Source organism: Rhinopithecus bieti, unplaced genomic scaffold, assembly GCF_001698545.2.
Source record: "Rhinopithecus bieti isolate Rb0 unplaced genomic scaffold, ASM169854v2 scaffold_25987, whole genome shotgun sequence".
Taxonomy (NCBI): Eukaryota; Metazoa; Chordata; class Mammalia; order Primates; family Cercopithecidae; genus Rhinopithecus; species Rhinopithecus bieti.
The window spans coordinates 1,039,060-1,056,891 of NW_016812078.1; the positions used below are offsets into that span (position 1 = coordinate 1,039,060).

General features: G+C 39.8%; 1 pseudogene; it reads left to right on the top strand.

The window, feature by feature from the left end:
* LOC108544449 (adenylyltransferase and sulfurtransferase MOCS3-like) overlaps positions 1 to 17,832 on the top strand; it is a 135,337-nt pseudogene that overhangs the window by 102,583 nt on the left and 14,922 nt on the right.

A 17,832-nucleotide genomic window follows, 5' to 3' on the forward strand; every position in this document is an offset into this window, starting at 1 on the left:
GATTTTCCAGGTGTTGTGTGTCTCAGTTCCCCTGGCTAGGAAAACGGATTCCCTTCCCCCTTGGCTTCCAGGTGAGGCGATGCCTCGCCCTGCTTCAGCTCCCGCTGGTCAGGCTGCAGCAGCTGACCAGCACCGATTGTCCGGCACTCCCTAGTGAGATGACCCCAGTACCTCAGTTGCAAATGCAGAAATCACCGGTCTTCTGTGTCGCTCGCGCTGGGAGTTGGAGACTGGAGCTGTTCCTATTCGGCCATCTTCGTGGCTTCTATTTCTTAATTGTACTTCTCATTTTGCTCACATATTGTTTTCCTGATTTCATTAGTCTATTTTGTGTTTTTTTATAACTCACTGAGATTTTTAAAGATGGTTATTTTCATGTATTTTTCAAGCAGTTTATGTATCTCCATTTCCTTAGGGTCAGTTTCTAGAGCTGCAATAGTGTCCATGGAAGATGGTGAACTTAATCAATAAATATTGTGTAGGTTCTGACTGCCCCACCGACCAGTTGTTCCTCCATCTCTCTCCCTTTCTCTCAGGCCTTCCTATTCCTTGAGACACAACAATATTAAAATTAGGCAAATTAACAACCCTCCAATGGCCTCTAAGTGTTCAAGTGGAAGCAAGAGTCTCTCAGTTTAAATCAAAAGCTAAAAGTTGTTACACTTCATGAGCATGGTATGTCCAAAGCTGAGATAAACCAAAAGCTAGATCCCTTGTACCAAACAGCTAGCCAAGTTGTGAATGCAAAGGAAAAGTCTTAAAAGAAAATTAAAAGTGCTACTCCAGTGAACACACAAATGATAAGGAAGCAAAACAGCCTTATTGCTGACATGGAGAAGGTTTTAGTGGTCTGCATAGAAAATCAAACCAGTTATAGCATTCCCTTAAGGCAATGCCTAATCCAGAGTAAAACCCTAACTCTCCTTAATTCTGTGAAGGCTGAGAGAAGTCAGGAAGTTGCAGAAGAAAAGCTTGAAGCCAGAAGAGGTTGGTTCATAAGATTCAAGGAAAAAAGTCATCCCCATTACATAAAAGTGCAAGGTGAAGCAGCAAGTGCTGATGTAGCAGCAGCAAGTTAAACAGATGGTCTACCTAAGATCACATCTTCAATGTAGACCAAACAGTCTTCTATTGGAAGAAGAGGCCATCCAGGATTTTCATAGCTAGAGAGGAGATGTCAATGCCTGGCTTCAAAGGACAAACTGACCCTCTTAGTAAGGGCTAATGTAGCTGATGACTTCAAGTTGAAGCCAATGCTCATTGACCATTCCAAAGAGTCCAAGGGCCTTAAGAATCATGCTCAGTCTAATCTTCCTGTGTTTTAGAAATGGAAAACAAAGTCTGGATGATAGCACATCTGTTTATAGAATGGTTTACTGAATATTGTAAGCCCACTGTTGAGACTCACTGCTCAGAAAAAGGAGACTCCTTTCAAAATATTACTGCTCATTGACAATGCACCTGGTTATGCAAGAGCTCTGAGGGAGATGTACAAGGAGACAAATGTTTACATGCCTGCTAACACAACATCCGTTCTGCAGCCAGTGGATCAAGGAGTAAGTTCAACTTTCAAGCTCATTATTTAAGAAATATGTTTTGCAAGGCTATAGCTTCCCTAGATAGTGATTCCTCTGACTCATATGGGCAAAGTAAATTGAAAACATTTGGAAAGGTTCACCATTCTAGATGCTATTAAGGACATTTATGATTCCTGGGAGGTCAAAATACCAATATTAACAGGAATTTGGATGAAGTTGATTCTAACCCTCCTGGATGACTTTGTGGGGCTCAAGATTTCAGTGGAAGAAGTAACTGCAAATGTGATGGAAATAGCACACTAGAATTAGAAGTGGAACCTAATGACATGACTGAATTGTTGCAATCTCATGCTCAAACTTGAACAGATGAAAAGTGGCTTTCTTATAGATGAGCAGAGAAAGTGGTTTTTTGAGATAGAATCTACTCCTAGTGAAGATGCTGTGAATGTTGTTGAAATGACAACAAAGGATTTAGGATGCTGCATAAACTTAGTTGATATAGCAGTGGAAGAGTTTGAGAGGATTTTGAAAGAAGTTCTGCTGTGGATAAAATGCTCTCAAACAGCATCATATGCTACAGAGAAATCTTTCATGAAAGGAAGAGTCAATCAATGAGGCAAACTTCATTGTTCTTATTTAAGAGCCACCCCAACCTTCAGCAACCACCTGCCCTGATCATTCAACTGCCAACATTGAGACAACATCCTCCATAAACAAAAAGATTATGTTTCACTGAGGGATCAGTGATTTTTAGCATTTTTTAGCAATAAAGTATTTTTAATTAAGGTACCTACATGGTTTTTTAAAGACATCCTGCTATCGCACATTTAAGAGACTACAGTATAGTGTAAACATAACTTTTATGTGCACTGGGAAACAAAAAAATTGTGTGACTTGCTTTATTGTGATATTTGCTTTATTGTGATGGTCTGGAGCTAAACCTACACTATATCCAAGGTACGACTGCATTTTCAGTTCTCTTGGGTGCATACCTAGGAGTGGAATTGCTGAGTTATATTTGGAATTTTAAACATGTCTAAACAGGGCACTTTTTGTGCAACCCTGATTAGGCAATCCTGTAAGTCTTGTGTTGCCACCTTCCGAGTCATTTCTATGACACTCTACTTATTTAGAAAGCACATAATCTAATCTACAGTTTAACATACCTATGGCTAATGGTCCTTCATGCATGTCTTTAGACTTCTCGCTGAGTACTCATAAGCACAGAAAAAGATGAAATTGAAATTAATAGATTCTGGAAGAAACGTGATGAACTCTTGAAATAACCAAACTTGCCTTTCTCTAACCTTTCTCTAACCGAACTAAGCTTTCTCTCTCCTTAGCTAGACTTGAACTTATTTCTAATGCTCCCCATCCCTCACCCCTGCCCCAACCTGGAAAGATGGAGAAAGACCATATCTTCACTGTTTGTCTCTGACTCAGATATTCAAAGGTCATAATAGTGCATATGGCAGAGTGGTTGTAAGCATGTTTTAACTTGTTTAACTTAGTGAAAATGTGTAGGGAATGTTTAAGATCTGTCAGATTGTAGAGGAAAAAACAAATAGAGAAAAATGAAAGTTTGTAGCTGAAGAAATAGTAATGTAGTTTAAGATGGAACAAGCGCAGTTGAAATAGAAGAAATTATCGAAGACGTAAGTGAAGAAAGTTCTCCTAAGCTTGGAAAAAAACAAAAACAAAAAACAAACCATGGATATGTGATGAAATCTGGTTTCCAGGAAAAATGAACAAAAGAGACTCACAAAAAAATACATTCTGGTAAAATTTTGTGTTATAAAGGAAAAGTTCTAGTAGCATACAGACTGAAAATTCTGTTGCCCATATAGTAATGAAAAGTAAGCTGCATCATCATACTTATTTATGGAGCATTAAGGCTAAAAGGTAATGGAGCAATGTCTGTATAATTTTGGGAAGAAAAAAATATTGGGACTTACCTAAAAATTTTATGCCCATCCATAGTTAAGCCATTACTACAAGAATTGTTATTAACAAAAATATTTCTTCTCCAAAAAAGCAGAGTTATTTTGAGTAACACGGGGCCATTTTCTACATTTTTTCTTGTCTTTGGAGATTATATTGAATAATCTCTTCATATTACCTTCAATCTGTGAATGTTTTACATTAAATTTAAATTCATTAATATAATGCGTTGGATTAAATTCGTATCTCAATTATTTATAAAATAAAGCTCAAGTAAAAATTATTTATCAAGCTAAATATGTTAAGTGACAGGTGATAAGATTGAACATTATCATCATTTTATATTTTCTAATATTTTCCAAACGTTCTACTCTATGCATGAATTATTTTTTCTTTAACTTGTTTAAAATAATTAAAACTTTTAATGAATACAAATATTTATAAGCCCAAACAGTGAAGTATTTACAATTTTATATTTGCTAAGTAGCTAAAGTGACTGAAGGGAAGCACATAAAATCTTAGTAGTGAGTTGTTTTATCTTTTTCCATATTTTGCAGCTTTTATGTAATGAGTTTCATGCAGCTTTTATGATGGAAAAAATCCTTTATTCAAAAATAAAAATTTGGTTTCATTAATTAATGACATTATAAGATGCAGATGTTTCTGCTTATACATGAATCCTGTTTTTCCTAAGACCTATATTAATGTAAATCATATCCTATGTTGGTAGTTTTACTGACACCCTTGAGGTATATCTTTCCAGGAGTTTTCACTGATAGGCACATTGGCCAATGTGTTGTAACATAGAAGAGTTCCAACATTTATTCAGGCAACAAATTATCTATTGAATGCTTACCTTATGCTAGCTGCTGAGAGTACAGTGAGTAACTCAGGCATAGTTCCTATTCTTATGAAATTTAAAATTTAACATTTGAAATTGGTTGAAGAAACTGTCAAGGGCTTGGTAGGTGGCAACACACTGTAGAATCATCCAGCTTTGGCTAGAAGAACAAGAAAAGTTTTCAAAGGAAGCATGGTATCAGATTAGCCAGAGGAGCAGTTATCCCAGGGAGTTGAAATATGCAAAGATCTGGAGGTGTGACGTACATTTGGGGAACCAGAAATAGGTGAACACAGCAACAACCAAGAGTTTGATGTTGGGGAGTGATGAGCAATAAAGGCTGGAATCAGTATCCAGGTCATGAAGGGCCTTGTAAATTGAGTTAGGGAATTCAGATTTTGTCCTCTGGGTAATGGGATGCCATTGTATGGTGCATTAGTTTCCTAGGGTTGTTATTGCAACAAATTACCATAAACTTGGTGACTTAAGACAACACAAATCTACTCTCACAGTTTTGGAGGCCAGCAGTTCAAAATCAAGGTGTTGGTAGGTTGGTTCCCTGGAGGCTCTGAGGGAGAATCTGTTCTGTGCCTGTCTCCTAGCTGCTGGTGACTGCTGGCCACTCTTCACACTCCTTAACTTGAGGTTTTGTAACTCTAATCTCTGCCCTGGGCTTCACGTGGCTTTCATCTCTCTGTGCCTTCTTTTTTTGCTGTCTCATAAGGACACTCATCATTGAATTTAGGTACCACCCTAATCTAGGATGAACTCATTTCAAAATCCTTACTCTAATTACATCTTCAAAGACTTTTATTCCAAATAGGGTCACCTTCTGAGACTCATGGTGAACATATGTCCTTGAGGCCACACAGCGCAACCTGCTACAAGAGGCTTTAGAAGGGCAATTGAACAAACTTACAAATGAAATGACTTATACATTTCAGAATGATTGTTCTGGCTATTGTGTGGAGAATGGACTTGAGGGGGCAAGGCTAGAAACAAGGAGGTCAGTGGGAATCTAGGTATAGAGTACCAGCAACTTTAGAGGTAAGAAAGTGGAGATGAGACTGAGTGCGGTGGCTCACGCCTGCAATCCCAGCACTTTGGGAGGCTGAGGCGGGCAGATCACTTAAGGTCAGGAGTTCAAGACCAGCCTGGGCAACATACCAAAACCCTGTCTCTACTAAAAATACAAAAATCAGCTGGGTGTGGTGGCGCACACCTGAAATCCCAGCTACTCAAGAGGCTGAGGCATGAGAATCGCTTAAACTTGGGAGGCGGAGGTTGTAGTGAGCCAGGATTGCGCCATTGTACTCTAGCCTGTGTGACGGGGTAAGGCTCTGTCTCAGAAAACAAAAATGGTGATGAGTGTAGAAAATACTTTGAAGATGGTTGATTGTGGAAAGAAGAAGATAAAGGGGTGTGGTTGAAGAGCATGTGGTGGTGAGGAGGGAATTTTAAAGGATGGGAGACACCTGGTGTATTTCTCATGCAAATGAGAAAGGCACAGCATCCACAAGGGAGAGTGGCTGACAACACAGAAGTGAAAGGCAAAAAGCTAGAGAGGGGAGGAGGATGGGATCCAGAGCTCAGACTGAGTACAAAGCAGCTGATCCATCCCATATTTGATCATTCCTAGATATTTTAGTAGTTCTGGAAAGTTGGTGAAGAGAAAGATAGTTTACTCCTGTTTAAGGACTCTATCAAGTGCCACACTGATTACTTTCCTTGTGTTACCTCTGTTAACCTTTGATGTAGCTGTGTTTATTTACTCCTTTTATAGTTTAGCTCACTGAAGCACAAAGAGGTTAAATAATTTGTGGAAGGCCACACAGATAGTAAGTGGTAGTATCATTTCAACCAAGCACTGTGACTGCTGATCCCTTGCCTATAACTACTACTACAGGGTACTCCTCTGAAGGGAGGGGGCATAATCAACATGCACATACTTTATTTTTCATGGTGTGTGTTGATTTTGATAGCAGGCACTGTTATTATTTTGCAGACTATAAAGTTATTATCTTGCCTGCTATTTTTGTTTTGTTTTGTTCGTTCTTATATTGGCTTGCCACTAGGTTGAATCAGTAAGGCAGTATCATTTATTTCTTTATCTTTTCAAGGTGTTGGGATTGGTTTGATTCATCTTTTCTCTATCTGGATAGTAAGGTTAGGTGAGTATTATCCCTTCATATTATTAAGGCTTTGTGTTATTTGTATTATTAAATCATATATTAAACCTGCCCAATGATTAAAGCTGCTCTTAGGAGATTCATTTTCATAAGCATATTCACATATACCCAATTCTCTTGAATCATTCTTAATGACATTTGTTCTGTAATCTAACCCTTTATACAAGTTAATTTCTGGATGTCTTTACTGAATGTTACTTTGGCTCAAATGTTACTTCCTTAGAGGATTCTTCCCTAAATCCCAAACTAGCTCCTCTGGTCTCCCGGTTATATATGCTCACAGCTGAATGCAATGGCTGGGACTCTTTGAGGCATACTGACCTTAGCCAGGTCAGTTAAAGGGCTGAGTTTTTCGATACTGAGGAGGAGGAGGGGAAGGAGGAAATGGAATTTCATCTTCCAAAATTCTAAAATATTAGCAGTCAAAATTATAATTTGAATTTCTTATATGGATGGCATGAATTATTAATTTTCTTATTGGTGTTGATAGCCATGATCAAATTGCACAGTTGGATTTGCAAAATGTATCCAGGAAATGACTTTCCCTCCAATTGCCAATATTGATGGAAATATCTATCTGAAAATTTGTCTCAAGTGATGATTGTGTAAGCTTTAGGCAGCTGCATTTTTGGAGACTTGCTTTTATAACACTGGTCAGCCATGTCCAGCTAAACCCATTTGATTGAACTCTCTCTTTATTGTGTGTTTGAAGTTGAATATTGGGCTGAGGACAAGAGCAAGAAGAGTTGTACTCCAGGTAGAAGAAACTACACATTCAAAGGTATAGATGTCTCTCATCTAAGGAGCCAGCATCGCAGGATGTACTGGCCAACAGTCCTTTTCCTTTCCCCTGTACACAGTCTTGGGGGATGTCAGCCAGAGTCAGGATTTGTAGAGTATTTGTCATTTCTCATTAATAAAAGTAAAGATTTTGAATAGCACTGATCATAATTTGTTAGAACCAAAACTTAGGTCACTCTCATTGTGATAATATTTTTTTCTTTGTGTTCTCTTGCCAGTCACTCCTGAAGCCATTGGCTTCTTGTCTGCTGTTGGGGTCTTTATTGTTCTTCTGGCCGTCCTCTTCCTCTTCATCAACAAGAAGCTGTGTTTCGAAACGATAGGAAGCATTCCTTTCCTGGAGCATCGAGGGAAAAGAAAGCAATCTAAAGACAAGACTGGGATTCGCAAGGGGCTGGGTAAGCATTACGCTTCAGATTCTCTTGGGCTTGGCAACTTGCTGTGGTGTGGGTCAGGGTGGACATGATGAATTGACTTTACTAAAGAATATATTATCGTTATGAAAGTAATGTTCTCCTTAGAGTTCGAGGAGCAGATGGGAAGAGGCTCTGACCACCACTTCCCATTTTCTTAGCTCTTTAGAAGTCTCTGTTGAGTTTTCCTCTGATGAATGCTTGAAGAAAAAATATGTGTTCTGTTTGACAAGAACCTTAATGCATTTTAGTCTCATGATGTTAGAACGATGTTGACATTTCACCTGTTAGCTGTTTTGAGATTTTCAGTGCTCAGGACGGTGTGCCACCTTGTATGGGAATGGTCACTTTTCCAAAGGGAGGTTTTTACTCTTTAAGCTCACTGAGTATACTGTGTCATTTACTCACTGCCTTCAGTTTGATGAGGGAAAAATAACACACTTAAAGAAGTAATTGGCTTCCTGCTCTTAAAGGACGTATTCTATTTTCAATTGCTGAAGCATAGAACTTTGTGATACAGGATGTTCTCACAGAGGGATGGTTATCACACAGATGTGGGGCATTTAAAGAGAGTACTCTTATCTTACAGATAATAACTTTGCTGTTTTTTTTATCAGTCTGATTATTACTCTCGTTTTCCATACCCCACAAGGTATGGGGCATGACATACCTGGTCAAGGAGCAACCTTACATTTTTTTTCGAGTGAAGGGAAGGTCTTGAGGAGAGTACCCTCTAGGTATCCTATGTTCTTGGTGTGTTCTAAGTATGCCTGGATCAAGGGGAATATTTGGCTTACTGATATGGCAGCTTTTGTAGCCATGGATAGTTCAGCTTTTTTGCCTTGTTATAAGAAAGGCATAATGTAGGAATAAAGGCATTTATCTGTAGCTTATAACAAATTATCCCAAAACTTAGTAAGTTAAAACAATAAAAATTCATTATCTAACAGTTCTTGAAGTTCAGAAATTGAGGAGTGGCTTAGCTGGGTTATTCTAGATCAGGGTCTGTTGTAAGGCTGCAATTAGAATGTCATCTGAAGGTTTCAGTTAGAATGTCATCTGAAGGCTGGACTGTGGCTGTCAGAGTCCCCTCCAGGATGGCAAAAGGCCTCAGATCAGATCCATGTGGGACCCTCCACAAGGCTACTTGAGTGCTTTATGATGTGGCAGCTGGCTTTCCCTGGAGGGAGAGATCCATAAGAAAGCAAGGAGGAGCCACCACTCTTTTTATGCCCTAGCATGGGAAGTCTTACAATGTCACTTTTATCACATTGTGTTTGTTCACTGAGCACAGCTTGAGCTCAAAATTTGGGAAATTCAGTTCTACTTTTTGAGGGGAAGAGTATCAAAGAGTGTGAGGACATATTTTTAAATCTCTATGTGAGATAATAATAATGAGAGAGGTGTAAATTGCAGATTTGGCAATTGCTTTGGCATTCCTGCTGTTGCAGTGGCCTTATTTTTTGAACTTCCCATGGGACATATGACTTACTCTGAAAATAGAATGGAATATTTTAAATAGAGCTTGCCATGCAAAAGCTGGGACTTATGAATGATTTAGACACTACTGTCCCAGCTGGGACATAGGTGAGTGAGATGAACAGATGTCTGTTTGGCCATGGGGTGGTATGAAGGTAGGATTCATCATGATTCTGTTTCTCTCCCTTCAGCAGCTGGCTGTCACTCATTATGTGACCTTGGCAAATTATGGAACCAGTATGAACTTGAGTTTCCTTGTTTGCATATTGGGATTATCAGTACATCTCTCATAGGGTCAGCCTAGATTAAATTAATTAATTCTGTAGAGATACCAGCATAGTGCCTATAGCAATGCAACAGCAATAGCAAGTCACAGTGATGGCTGCTAGGAATGACATTACACATTCATGAATTGTATTCATTACTTAAATTGGGAGGTTAAAGTTGGTGATGTTTTCTCCTTTGCAAACTATAATGGGTATGAGGAACTGAAGTTAGAACTATTTAAAATATTTCCTTTTTGTCTTGTTTGACATTTTATCTGAATATTTTAGAGACAATTATGAATTATACTTGCAAATAAGTTGAGGTTTTAAGAATGTTGAAACAATAACAAAGTATGAACAAAAGCTGTTCACTCAGGAAACACTGAAAAATACATGTCTCAAATTCAGAGTGGGGTCATGTAAAGGGAGCTTTAAAAATAGTTTCTTCAGGAGCATCCCCAAATTATAATGTCTAAAAGCAAACACCTTCACTTTGACATTTCTCCTTTTACAAGTTTAATTATTGTTATCAAAAGTCTTTGAAAAACATGCTTCTACCCCAGATTGTGTCTAACCTTTGATATTTGCCTTAATTATCCTCAGAGTACTGATTTCTCAGTGAAGTTGGGATGTTCTTAACATATTTTGACAAACATAAAGAAGGGAGGCAGGCAGGCTGGTGTGGTGGGAAGAAGCCCAGTACAGACAGAGCTTAGTTTTGCCACTAATTGGCCACGATATTTTGGGAAACTCACTTCACCTCTCTGAGCCTTAAGTCCTCATTTGCAGATTGATGAGTCTGGACTAGGCTTCTCCCATTCTCATTCTGTGATTCCGTTCGGTTCTTTGGGTTACCATAGCAATTTCTTCTCTAGCTTTCAGTCTATGAATGGAAGAGAACTAATAAAAATGAGACCATCCTACTCTTAGATTAAACCGTATGAGATTGCCATTTTTGTTGATCAAAAAATGATAGAATATCAGAAACTGAATTAATCATTTTAATCTAATATATGTGATGTTCTGAAGAATAAAATAATTCTTTTCGATTATGTGGTAACACCAGAGAGGCAACAGTGGATGTTTATTTTCCAAACCTACTATGCAAAATGATTTGCTTGACAAAAATACCTTGCTTTCCTTTAGGCTATATATATTTTAAAGTTTAAAGAATTTACAGACGTCATTCTGCCTGGATTTAGGCAAGGGGACAAAGAAACTGGAATGGTGTTTTCCTAATAACATAGGTAATAGTAATAATAATAATACAGATAATGATCATTGGTAACTATCATTTATTTAGCAATTACTATTATCAAGTATTTTACATGCATTGTTATTCTAAGTATTTTACATGCATTATTTGATTTCTTTATGTAACGTTCTTGTGTTGTTCATTGACAATGATTGCTTTGGGGGAAGGATGAATATCAGTTGGAACAAAAAAGCCAATATTCAGATTTGAGATAAAAAATTGATTAAAATAAAATTTCACAGTGAGATAATAGTTTTAAAAGAAGCCAGCTTTGAGAGAAGAGGAGGGGAGAGAGAGAATATTTTTGTTGTTGTGTTTTGTTTGCTGCCCCCCCAAAAAAAACTTTATATTCCAAAAGCAAAATTTAGGAGTTGGTACAAAGAGCTTCATTTTAAGAGGCACAATGTAGAAAGCATAGACAATGTAACATGAGGGCATTTCCTCCCAGGCAGGCAAGGGAAGAAGGATGCCCTTCCTCTTCTGGAAAGGGCAGACCATGACTTGAAAAGGTGAAAGGAAAGAGGTTTGGAGACCATGAAATGTTTCCTGGACCAGACCCTGAGAAGGAGGACAGATGTGGGACCCAGTCAGGCCAGTTGTGATAAGAAGGTTGGAATTCAGCACGCCCCAGGAAGAGTTGGAAAGGAGAGTGCCGTGTGCTTCTTTTTGGAATTGTGGCAGGAGACTGCCTCACTGGTGTCCCATGTGGGCCTGGGGGGCTGTGGTGGGGCGAATATACTGGTGGTGCTGGAGGGAGAGAGAACTTGACAAGACGCCACTGCTGCAGTTCCTCTGGTGAGCAGGAGAACACTTGTTTTAGAAATTTCTGCCTGACCCTGGCGGTGGGAGCAGGGGCAAAGAAGATAGCAGATGAATGAGTCAATGTGCCTGCCGGCAGTTATTGCAGCTTGCCATGAGGTGGGCCTGTATTGGAGGCTGGAGGATGAACAGTCCAAGGCCTTTTGTAGTCAGAGCTGGCTTCATGGGCATGGAACTGCACAACTGCCCAAAGCCTACACTTAGAAGGGCCCCTGTGCTTGGCTTAGTGATGATGTGCTGTTGCAGTCTTGAAATTCTTAGTGATTTTCAAGGGCCCTGCATTTTCATTTTGTACTGAGTCTTGCAAATTATATAGCTTGTGCTGCCTAGGGTCATCACCAAGAGGTACTCCTGCTATGGAATGCTGTAAGGCAGAGGTTGATTCTCCTGGAGTCAGCAGGAGCCAGCAGGAACAGCACATCATGTTAAATAAACTCACACCAATGCCCAGACACTCCCTGCTGTAAGAGAACATGAAGGTGGGAGTGGAAATCCCAAAGACTGATACTTTATCCAAAATGAAATGGACTGAGTTACTGTGAGTGGCAAGTTTAAGTTTAGTTTCTCAACACTGAGCATGGGAAGGTGGAGGATTCTCCAGAGAAAGATAAGAACACTGAGTAAGTAAGGAAACAGGTTTTGTACATTGTGGCAAAGCTGGTGCTTAGCTGGAGCTCAGAAGGATGGTTGCTAAAATGTGACAATTTATCCCTACCAGCTGGTATAAAGACCCAACTAGCTGGTTCCTGCACAAGATTACCCTCTCCTCTCTACCTGCAACTAAACAGCTACCTTCTGATTCAGCAGGGGCTTCTGACCTGCCCCAGCAGCTGTGGCCAGATTCTTTTTGCTTGGGCCATAATGACTGCTGTTATCAAATACTTTTCATTTTATTTCTGCATTTAGGTGAGAGTATGTTTAAGTAGAGGTGCTCCTCCACCAAATATTTTCATTTTATTTTGCATTTAGGTGAGAGTATGTTCAAGTACAGGTGCTCCTCCACTTACAATGGGGTTAATTACAGATAAACCCATCATAAATCGAGAATTTTAGATAAAGACAAAAAAAGTAAGTTGAACCATTGTAAGTTGGGGACCATCTGTGCACCTTTCCCACTCACAATTCAACAAACAGGTGCTAGTACCATCTCCATTTTATAGATGAGAAAACCGAGGTGAGAGAGGTGAATTCTTTTTTTTTTCGAGCTATTAAGTGGCGAGGCTGGGACTCAGACTAAACATTGCCTGACCCCAGTGGCCAACATCTTAATTGCCACATGTATCAGTCCATTTTCATACTGCTATAAGGAACTGCCTGAGACTCGGTAATTTGTAAAGAAAAAAGGTTTAATTGACTCACAAATCAGCATGACTGGAGAGGCCTCAGTAAACTTAATCATGGTGGAAGGTGAAGGGGAGGCAGGAGCCTTCTTCACAAGGCAGCTGGAAGGAGAAGTGTTAAGTGAAGGGGGAAGACTGCCTTATAAAACCATCAGGTCTTGTGAGTGCTCGCTCACTATCATGAGAACAGCATGAGAGAAACCATCCCCATGATTCAATTACCTCCACCTAGTTGACATGTGGGGATTATGAGGATCCTATTTGGTTCTTAGGGTTACAATAACAATTTCTCCTCTAGCTCTGAGGATTACAATTCGAGATGAGGTTTGGGTGGGGACACAAAGCCTAACCATATCATTCTGCCCCTGGTTCCCCCCAAATCTCATGTCTCTCTCACATTTCAAACCAATAATGCCTTCCCAACAGTCCCCCAAAGTCTTAACTCATTTCAGCATTAACTTAAAAGTCCAAGTCCAAAGTCTCATCTGAGACAAGGCAAATCCCTTCCACCTATGAGCCTGTAAAATCGAAAGCAAGTTAGTTACCTCCTAGATACGGTGCAGATACAGGCATCAGGTAAATACACCCATTCCAAATGGGAGAAATTGGCCAAAACAGAAGGGCTACAGGCCCCATGCAGGTCCAAAATTCAGTGGGGCAGTCAAATCTTAAAGCTCTGAAATGATTTCCTTTGAATCCATAGCTCACATCCAGGTCAGGCTGATGCAAGAGATGGGTTCCCATGGTCTTTGGCAGCTCTGTCCCTGTGGCTCTGCAGGGTACAATCCTCCTCCTGGTTACTTTCATGGGCTGGCATTGAGTGGCTGTGGATTTTCTAGGCACACAGTGCAAGCTGTTGGTGGATCTCCCATTCTTGGGTCTGGAGGACAGGGGCCCTCTTCTTACAGATTATTAAGTAGTGCCCCAGTGGAGACCCTGTGTGGGGGCTTCCACCCCACATTTCCCTCTCTCATTTCTGGAGTAGAGGTTCTCCATGAGGGCTCAGCTCCTGTGGCAAACTTCTGCCTGGATATCCACACATTTTCATACATCCTCTGAAATCTAGGCAGAGATTCCCAAACTTCAATTGTTGACTTCTGTGCACCCACAGGCCCAACACATGAAAGCCACCAAGACTTGGGGCTTGTACCCTCTGAAGCAATACCCTGAGCTGTATGTTGGCTCCTTTTAACCATGACTGGGATGCAGGGCACCAACTCCCAAGACTGTACAAAACAGCAACGCCCTGGGCCTGTCCCACAAAAGCATTTTGTCCTCTTAGGCCTCCAAGCCTATGATGGGAAGGGCTGCCATGAGGACCTCTGTCTGACATGTCCTGGAGACATTTTCCCCATTGTCTTGGTGATTTACATTTGGCTTGTTATTACTTCTACAAATTTCTGCAGCCACCTTGAATTTCTGCCCAGAAAATTTTTTTTAATTTTCTTTCTATTGCATAGTCAGGATGCAAATTTTCCAAACTTATGCTCTGCTTCCCTTTTAAACATAAGTTTTAAATTCAGATAATTTCTCTCAAGTTCAAAGTCCCATAGATCTCTAGGGCCCTAGGGCAGGGGCAAAATGCTGCTAGTCTCTTTGCTAAAGCATAGCAAGAGTGGCCTTTGCTCCAGTTTCTAGGAAGTTCCTCATCTCCATCTGAGATCACCTCAGCCTGGACTTCGTTGTCCACATCATTATTAGCATTTTGGTCAAAGCCATTCAACAAGTCTCTAGGAAGCTCCAAATTTTCTCACATCTTACTGTCTTCTTCTAAACTCTCCAAACTGTTCCAACCTCTGCCTGTTACCCAGTTCTGAAGTTGCTTCCATATTTTCAAGTATCTTTATAGCTGTACCCCACTCTTGGCAGTACCAATTTACTGTATTAGTCAATTTTCATACTGCTGTAAAGGACTGGCTGAAACTGGGTAATTTATAAATGAAAGAGGTTTAACTGACTCAGTTCAGCATAGCTGGAGAGATCTCAGGAAACTTAATCATAGCAGAAGGAGAGGGGGAGGCAGGCACCTTCTTTACAAGGCAACAGGAAGAAGTGCCAAGCAAAGGGGGGATAGCTCCTTAGGAAACCATCAGAACTCATGATACTCACTCACTATTATGAGAACAGCATTGGGGAAACCACCCCCATGTTTCAGTTACCTCCACCTGATTTCTGCCTTGACACGTGGGGATTACAGGGATTATGACGATTACAATTCAAGATGAGATTTGGCTGGGGACACAAAGCCTTACCATTATCACCCCATTTTTCTGCCCACCTAATCTTCCCAACTTAATCCACTACTTCATACATTTGAAGTAAACTTCTGGGATGAGAAAAATCAGGGAGTGGAGGATTTGGGTTTCCTATGGCTGCCATAACAAATAGCTACAAACTTATTGTCTTAAAACAACATAAATTATTTTTGCACAATTCTGGAGACCCATATTCTGAAATCAAGGTGTCAGCAGGGCCACAATCCCTGGAGACTCTAGGGAGAATCTGTTTCATGCCTTGCTCTTAGCTCCTTGTGGCTGCCAGCCATCCTTGGCATTCTTTGGCTTGTGGCTGCATCATTCCAATCTCTGCCTCTGTCTTCACATTACCTTCTTCTCTGTGTCTTCTCTCTGTCTCTCTTCTTCACTGGAGTTAATCAAGGAATCTAGTCTTATCCCAAGATTCTTCATTTAATAACATGTGCAATGAAAGACTCTTTTTTTTTTTCAGATAATATAACATGCATAGATTCCAGGGATTAGGACACGGACATATCTTTGGGAGGTACCATTTGGCCCACTATAACAGGAGAAGAAGGTGGAAGCCCCACTTGGCAGTGGTTTCCAATCTTTTCAAATAAGTTGATGAAAATTGGAGGCAAGTTTCTCTTTTCTCAATTTTCCTCTAGCACTGGTATTCCACACTCCCAACTGGGGCTGTAATGATTCTTACAAAGAAAGACATAACAAAAGCTTGTCAGACACTTATGATATAGATTGTAATTAGCAGTCAGGGTATTTTCTAACTGTAACCTCAGTTGAACTACACAGGATCTCAATTCTGGGAAGCTTTTAAAAACTACCAGTGTGAGGCTCACTGCAAATTAATTACATCACAACAGAGAGTGGCAGGGCAAACTTAATAGCTTTAAAAAGAATGCCAGGTGATTTAAAGGTGTGACCAGGTGGAGAACCATTGATGAAAAGGGATAGGCTTATTGTTAAGTTCCCCTTTTAAGTCAGGAAGGGAAGTGCTTGAGCAGAGTGTTAACACTGGACCAGTGCCCCTTTGCTGCTGCTCACACAAAGTATCTATCTGGCGGTTTCTCCACCTGGTTCCCTCTCTCACTGCTTCAGTTTGCTCAGTCTTGTGAGCAAACAAGGTTTTTCCTTCATGATGCTTTCCTCCCTACTGCCCCATATATATTGTGACACTACCAGCAGTTGACTTCTGCACAGGGAATAAAACATAGTTATTTAGGAAATTTGTCTACTCTATAAGATTATTCAAGTTTGTCAAATTATAACTAACTTTAATTTAAATTCAAGATTTCGAGACTTTTAGAAGTTTTTGGTGAATTTGGCCAAAACAGAAGAGTCTGACTGTCCCATCTCTGTATCTTTCAGTATCCTCTTAATGATTTGGATAACGTTCTGTTTTCCTTTTATGCCCATTTAAGGAAGAATAATGACAAATTTTGTAAAATGGTGTGAATCAGGATCTGAAACAGATGTAAAATAAAATAGATAGTATAGTAGCTTGATATAGGGATGTAGCAGTGGTCTTATTATTATCATTATTTTTGGCTCCTTGAGATGGAGAGGAACATTTAGCCATGTGCTCATCTTATAGTTGTAAATAACCATCGTCAGCTTCCTCAAACTTCATATTTAGTATGATTGATGAATTAGGCAGAGAAAGACATTTTTCAGGATAATGTAAAATCAGCACAATCCATAGTCTTCTTTCCTGGGTCATTTTGTTGCCTTCTTTAGCAATGAATTTTCTTTTACCTGTACCCAGAGTCTAGGTTCCTTCACCTGCAGGTCTGTGCAGTGGCTTCCTTTTAGGCATGTCCTACTCAGATGAATCTTAAATGAATCAAATATCTTGGAATAAAAAAGAGTACATATTCCCCTCCTTTTCTTTTTAATTAGATGATTAAAAATAAATTCTGGCCAGGCTCAGTGACTCATGCCTATAATGCCAGCACTTTGGGAGGCCAAGGCGGGTGGATCACAAGGTCAAGAGATTGAGAGCATCCTGGCCAACATGGTGAAACCCCGTCTCTACTAAAAATACAAAAATTAGCTGGATGTGGTGACATGCGTCTGTAGTCCCTGCTACGCGGGAGGCTAAGGCAGGAGAATTGCTTGAACCTGGAGGCAGAGATTGCAGTGAGTCGAGATTGCGCCACTGCACTCCAGCCTGGTGACAGAGTGAGACTCTGTCTCAAAAAGAAAAAAAAAAATTCCACTGGGATACTTTTTGACAGTCTATAGAATTGCACAATAAGTTTTAGAATAGAGTTTTCAATCCCTAATTGTTTTAGAATTAAGGATTGAATGCTCTTTAGAAAACTGATATCTTCTACATTCCCCAAGCCCTCCACTTTTATAGTTTTTTGTCCTGAAATAATAGGATACTTAAAATGTCCCCTTTATACTTATTGTGTCACCCTTCTCCACTGGGACATACATACAACAAAACCCAACTGGAAGGATGGTCTCTAGTGTGGGAAGGACACTTGTGAGTAATCTAAGTTACAAGGTATTTTTTCTTCTGATTTTATTATCTTAATTTGCATAGAATATACATTTCTCTACTATGGGTTACATTATATTGCACTATGAAATTGCTGTTTTTGTAGGTGAGAAGTTTCATATGGTTCAACCTAATATATGATATTAAACATTTGAGAATTGAGGAACTGTAAAAGTTTGTTTGAACATC